The sequence below is a fragment of the Orycteropus afer genome, unplaced genomic scaffold, assembly GCF_000298275.1.
Source record: "Orycteropus afer afer isolate SDZICR_OR568_19922 unplaced genomic scaffold, OryAfe1.0 scaffold00120, whole genome shotgun sequence".
In the NCBI taxonomy this organism is placed as follows: Eukaryota; Metazoa; Chordata; class Mammalia; order Tubulidentata; family Orycteropodidae; genus Orycteropus; species Orycteropus afer.
Genome location: NW_006921707.1, coordinates 4,774,805 through 4,782,430, shown reverse-complemented (window position 1 = coordinate 4,782,430; position 7,626 = coordinate 4,774,805).

The window sequence follows — 7,626 nt, the reverse complement described above, 5'->3', positions numbered from 1 at the left end:
TCTATCCAGGATCTCCTACATAGATCCTCTTCCAAGTGGTTGACAGTAGTAGCCAGGCACCATCTAGTTCTTCTGGTCTCATAGTTGTATAGGCTGCAGATCTGATGGTGTACCAGTCGCTAGGACTAATTGTGTCCATGAATTTTTGGTTTTTTTCATCCTTCTTGGCTCTGGATGAGGAGAGACCCATTGTTGCATCTAGATGGCAGCTTGCTAGCTTTTAAGATCCCAGTCGCTACTTGCCAAAGTAGGAGGTGGAACAATATTTTGTGTAGTATGTTATGCCAATTGAGCTTGATGTTCTCTGTGACTATGGTCCCGAGCCCACAGGTTCAACTACTCGGTCCCTCTGGGTAGCTGGCTGTGACCAAGCATTGACTACAACCTTGCCCCTGGTCAGCCCCATTATACACCTGGGAATTCAGATCATACACATAAAGTTATTGGACCACTGTCTGCCAACCCTATACATGTTCTTGGGTGCACTTCCCACTTCATAGATACAGCTAATAGTTTAGACTGTCCACCCATCTATCTATCCATATACCCATGTTTGCCTTCACTGACCACGTCATACTATAGGTGCAAAAGGGTTCATCTTTGTTGTCAGTACTTCCTACGTACCTCTCTCTCTCTTTCTCTTCCTCAATGCCACTTTATTGATCACTCACATTTGGTACATTGCCTTTCTCTTCACCCAAATCAAAACTTATCTCTATCTATCTAACAGTATTCTCTAACCTCCCCTCCCACCCCTGGTAACCAACAAAGAAAATGTCCTTCCACAGATAAGCATTTCCTTGACTTTTACAATAACGGACTAATACAGTATTTGTCCTTTTGTGATTGACTTATTTCACTCAGCATAATGTCCCCCAAGTTCATCCACGTTATGCAGTGTTTTGCAGATTCTAGGTTATTCTTTAGGGTTGCATAGTATTCCATTGTGTGTATGTACTATAATTTGGATATCCATTCCTCAGTTGATGGACATGTAGGTTGTTTCCATCTTTTGGCTATTGTAAATAGTGCCGTGATGAACATGGGTACGCATATGTCTGTTCTTGTCATGGCTCTCACTTCTTTAGGATATATACCTAGTAATGGAATAGCTGGGTCAAATGGTTATCTGATTGAATTTATGTTTATAAAAGATCATTTCTAGACCATATCTTTAAAAAAAAAAAAAAAAAGAAAGGAAAACTCACTGCCACTGAGTGGATTAGACTCAGAGCAACCCTGCTTTTGGTTTCTGAGGGGTTATCTCTTCAGAAGTAGATTGCCAGACTTCCTTCTGAGGAATGGCTGGTGGGTTTGAACTACCAGCCTTCTGGTTAGCAGACAAATGCCTTAGGCACTAAGAGACCAGAGTTCACAGACTGTATCTTACGCAATTAAAAATATAAGTTTATAAATATATTTGTACAAGGACGTTCATTGTGGCTTTGTTTGTGTTAGCAAAAAAAAAAAAAAAAAAAAGAAGTGACTTAAATGTTCATCTATAATGATGTGGTATCTGAATTATAATATATCCATATTATGGTGTACTATGTAGTTATTAAAAACAGCAAAGAAAGACTATGTATGCTGACATGGAAAGGTGTTAGTTATGTAGTATAATAAGAAAAGAAGCAAGTTGTAGCCCAATATGTGTAGCAGGATCTTTTTATTTTTTTCTTTTTTTAAAGTATACATTTGCATTACTGAATAAATTTAGGAAAAATGGAGAAAATTCACAGTGAATTATCATGGTCATCTCTGGATGGTGCATATATGACACAAAATTGGCTGAAATGAAGAAAATTTCACTCCAATTTAAACATATCTTATGATTTCTCCAAGTATTTTTAATTACTAAATTCCCTTGTGCTGACAGTGAAACTGCGTCTCCTTTAAAGCTTATTCTCAATTACCTGTGTGTTTGATTCATCAGAGCAAGGATGGCTAGATTTCTCTCATGTTCTTTGGTCACGTTATCAGGAAGGGCCAGTCCCTGGAGAAGGATATTGAGTTTAGTAAAGTAGAAGGTCAGTGAAAAAGAGGAAGACCCTTAATGAGATTGATTGACATAGTGGCTACAAGAATGGATTCTAACATGGCAAGAGTTATGAGGATGGTACGGGACTGGAGAGTGTTCCTTTGTTGTGCAAAGGGTTGCTATGAGTTGATACCTAATAGCAAAAGCAAAGTAAGTTGGCTATGAATTGGAATTGACTTGCTGGCAATGGGTATAGAAAGTGAAATATAGAAAAATAAAATAAAAAAAAAAAGTATCTTAATATCAGAATTATTTAGAACTCATCTTGAGATGTAGGTCCTAATTCTTGACTAATTACCTAATTACTCAGGTAATTCTTACAGAGTAGATTCAAAATACATTTGAATGCTACTTTCTGGAGAATTAGTTAGTGGCTATTCATTGCAAGCCAGTGTCCTAAATCTATTATCTCACAGGAGGTGCAAGCAAGCTTATGGCTAATTACTATTTCTTTTTGCTTTGTTTTATTTGAAAAACAATTGATCAAAACATAAAATATTGTGCTGTACTTGTTGGTGTGTTATTAGCTTTTGACAGAGACTTATAGAAGTCCAAATGCAGCAATTCCCATATAAATCCAAACTTATTAATTATAAGCTTTGTAATTATAATTTTTGGCTGCTCATTATCCAATGCTTGCTGTAGTTTAAGGGAGTCTCCAGGTGGGTGCAAACAGTTATTGTACATGTTTGCTAACTGAAAGTTTAGGGTTTCAAGTTCATCCAGAGGTGCCTCTGAAGAAAGGCCTGGTGATCTACTTCCAAAAAATCAGGCAGTGAAAACCCTATGAAGCACAATTCCACCTGAAATACATGGGGTCACCATAGTGGGAGTTGACTTGATGAAATTCGGCTTTTGGTTTTTTATTTTGTGAATCTTGGATTAAGATTCTGACTCCTCCTGCTGGGAAATTCAAACTTTGGTGCCATACTCTACCTGAGTATGAATGTAAACAACTCTACTTACTAGTTTATGATCTTAGGAACTTACCTCCATCTTCATTGCCTCTAATCCTCCATCTATAATCTTGAGATGATAATAGATCCTACTTCATAGAGTTGTTCTGAGGCTTAATTGAGTTACTATTAAGTTGCTTGAAAATAAGGAGGCTTTTTGATTTTTTTTAACTTTTTGTATGTGATATGTTCCATCCCCACCTGTCCCAAACCCCCTCCTGCCCCCATTAATAGAAGATCTTATGATATTCCCTTTGTCCTTAGTGTTCTAAAAGTCTTTGATGAAAGTCCATTTTCATCCATTTACTGAGAATTTAATTGACTATTTGAATCAGATGGCTCATGCCTTTCAATTTAGAAAATGTTCTTGAGTTATTTCTTTGATGATTTCTCTTTGATTTTCTCTGTTCTCTTTTTCTGAAACTTAAATTGTTAAGTGAATAGACTTCTAGACCCAACACTTAAATTTGTAAATGTTTATCTTCTCTATTCCATCTCTTTATTTAGAATTGTATTTGTTTGTTTGTTTAGATATAATTGACATACAATACAATTAACCCCTTTGAAGTGTATACAGCTAGAACAGTTTTGATAGAAATGAACAGTTGGATAACCACCATTTAACATACTTTAGTTGTTTTATGTCTGTCTTCTTTCAATCAGCATAATGCATGCATCAGTAATGAGTAGTACTATTTCATTGATTGAATCAAACCAAACCAAACTCACTGCCATGGAGTCAGATCTGACTCATAGCAACCCCTCCTTGGGCTTCCGAGGCAGTACCACTATGGAAATAGATTGCCCAATCTTCCTTACGAAGAGTGGCTGGTGGGTTTGAATCACCAACCTTTTGGTTAGCAGTTAAATACCTTAGGCACTATGCTACCAGAGCTCCCATTTTATTGTATAGATTCAATGAATCTCAAAGGTTAATGTTCGTATGTAAATTTGAATTATAGTCATATTAACTGGCCTTCCTTGTAGGTGTGTGGATATTATCCTATCACTGACAGCATTGTATTTCAGAATAGATCTTGAAACATTCTTTGTGATGATGAATGCCACACCTTTCCTCTTCAATTTGTCATTCCCAGCATAGTAGATCATATGGTTGTCTGGTTAAAAATGGCCAAACCAGTCAATTTCAGTTCACTAATGCCTAGGATATCAATATATGCATTCCATTTCATTTTTAACAACTTCCAATTTTTCTAGATTCATACTTCATATATTCCATATTTAGATTATTAATGGATGTTTGAAACTGTTTCGTCTCATTTTGAGCTGTGCCACATCAGCAAATGAAGGTCTCAAAAGCTCTATTTTATCCATATCATTAAGGTAGGATCTACTCTGATGAGGCAGCTTTTTCCCAGTAATATCTTGAGTCCCTTCCAACCTGAGGGGCTCATCTTCCAGCACTATATCAGACAATGTTTCAGGGCTATTCATTAAGTTGTCCAGCAATATATTAGACAGTGTTCCACTGCTATTCATAAGGTTTCCACTGGCCAATTCTTTGAGAAGTGGATGGCCTCTTACTTCTTCCAAGTCTGTCTCACTCTGGAAGCTCTGCTGAAACCAGTCCACCATGAGCAACCATGCTGGTGCCTGAAACACCAATGGCACAGCCTCCAGCCTCACAGTAGCACACAAGCCACCACAGTATGACACACTGACAGACGATTTCCTCTCCCTTAGTTTCCTGCCTGAGAACTCTCCCTCTTACCTGTTCCAGTCACAGGCCAGCTGCAACTTCCTGCCTTGGGTCTCTTTCTGGCCATCGGCCTGGCTGGTGCTTCCTGCCTGGGGTCTCTCTCCCACTTACCTGTTTGGGCTGTCATCCCTGGGTGCTGCTTCCTGCATATATAGTAAAGAAAAATTTGCCTATCAAACTGTTTTCCACAGTGGCTGTACCATATTGCAGACACATAAGCATGAGAAATCCATTGCTCCACATTCTCATCAACCCTTGTATGATCACTTTTCCAAGTTTAGCCATTCTAGGGAGTTTCTAGGAGCTCTGGTAGTAAGGCACTTGACTGCTAACCATAAGGCTGGCGGTTCAAACCCACCAGTTTTCTAGTGAAGTCTCATCATTGTTTTAATTTTCATTTTTCTGATGACAAAAGATGTTAAACATCTTTTCATGGTAATTTGTATTTGTGTGTGCCTGTATGTGAACAATACAAATATTTTGCCCATTTTCTTTATTGACTTATTTATCTTGTTATTTTTGAATTATAGAAAATATATATTTGGATACAATTCCTATATTTGATATGAGTTTTACAGATATATTCTGCCAGACTGTGGCTTGGCTTTTCATTTCCTTAACAACAGTTTTCCAAGATCAGAAGGTGTAAATTTTGATAAAGTCCAATTTATTACTTTTTACTTATCTGACTAGTGCTTTATGTGTCCAGTCTAGAAAAATTTGCTGTTGTTAGGTGCTATGAGTGGGCTTTGTCACATAGCCACCCTATCTACAATAGAAACAGTGCTCAGTCCTGAGCCATCGTCACAATTGTTGATAAGCTTGAGCCCATTGTTGCAGCCACTGTGTTAATCCATCTTGTTAAGGGTTTTCCCCTTTACTTTACTAAGCATGATATCCTTTTCCAGGGACTTGTCCTTCCTGAAGACATGACCAAAATACAAGAAATGAAGGAAGTCTGCCCATTCTTGCTTTTAAGGAGCATTCTAGCTGTACTTCTTCCAGGACAGACTTTTTCATTTTTCTTGCAGTCCACAGTGTATTCAATATTCTTAACAAACACCACATTTAAATGCATCAGTTCTTCTTCGGTCTTTGTTATTCATTGTCCAGCTTTCACATACATATGAGGCTTCTGAAAAGACAGTGGCTTGGTTAGGTGCACTTTAGTCTTCAACGTGACATATTTAACGTTTTAAAGACATGTGTTTTTGTTGTTGTTGTTTTGATTTTTAGGGACTCAGGCAACCAGAGTGGGAATTTTTTTTTTTTTTTAAATTGTTATTTGGGTGAAAGTTTACAGAGAAAATTCATTTTCCATACAGGAGTTCATACACATTTTGTTTCGTGACATTGATTTCAATCCCCATAATGTAAAAACTCTCTTTTCATTTCCTGCTTGTTGTTACTTTTTCCCTGTGTCATTCTTTCCCATGCATTCCTGCCCTCAGCTATTTCCCTGTGCAAATACTGCCCTTCTGATTTCCCATGATTGATTGTCCTAAGGAGTGTATCTACCTGGTGTAAATATTCTCTTTATATACCTGTCTATTGTTTGGATAATGTTTCAGGGTTATTCATAAAGTTTTCCAATAATATATCAGACAGTGTTTCACTGCTATTCATAAGGTTTCACTGGCTAATTCTCTGAGAAGTGGATGACCCCTTCCTTCTTCCAAGTCTGTCTCAGTCTGGAAGCACCACTGAAAACTCTCTACTATAGGTGACCCAGCTGGTATTTGAAATACTAATGACATAGCTTCCAGCCTCATACATTATGCAAGCCACCACAGTACAGCAAAGTGACAGATGAGCGGTGGACAATGAATAAGGAAGACTGAAGAAGAGCTGATGCTTTTGAGCCATGGTGTTGGTAAAGAATACTGAAAGTATCATGGATTGCAAGAAGAATGAACAAATCTGTGCTGGAAGACATGCAGCCAGAATACTCCTTGGAAGAGAGAATTCCCATACTTCATCTTACCTACTTTGTTCATGTCAGAAGGGACCATTCCCTGGATAAAGATATCAGGCTTGGTAAAGTGGAGCATCACCAAAAAAGGGCAATGCCCTCAATGAAATGGATTGACACAGTGGCTGCAACAACGGGCTCAAATATAACAAAGATTGTGAGACTGGCCCAGGACAAGGCAATGTTTCACTCTGTTGTACATAGGGTCACTATGAGTCAGAGCCAATTTGACAGCACCTAACAACAACAACAACATTGTTTGGCTAGAAGCCATGGGAGTGAGTTCAATTACAGGCCTGAAGGGTAACCAAGGGCCATTGTCTCAGGGGTTTCACCAGTCAGTATCAGACCAGTAAGCCTGACCTTTTTTTATGATTTTAAGTTTTGTTCCACATTTTTCTTTCACTCTTTCCAGGATCTCCTGCATTGATCCCTTTCCAACTGGTTAACAGTAGTAGCTAGGCACCATCTAGTTTTCTGGTCTGATGTTCATGTAGGCTGAGGTTCCCTTGGTCTACTAGTCCCTTGCACCGTTTCTATGCATCTTTGGTTTTCTTCATTCTTCTTTGCTCCAGACAAGGATAGATCAATTGTTGCATCTTGATGGCTGTTTGAAAGCTTTTAAGATCCCAGTTGCTTCTCACCAAAGTAGAATTTAGAGTAATATTTTTGTGTAATATCTTATACCAATTGAGCATGATGTCCCCCGCAACCATGGTCCTGAGCCTACAGGCCCAACAACTCACTCTCCCAAGGTGAATGGCTGTGGCTAAGAAGGTATCCTAAATTTTCCCGTTACTTCTATTTATATGGGAGGTCTGGTAGCTTGGTGCCTAAGGCATTTGACTGCTAACCAGAAGGCTGGCAGTTCAAACCCACCAGCCACTCCTTGGAAGGAAGATGGGGCAATCTATTTCCATAGTGATACCACCTCAGAAAC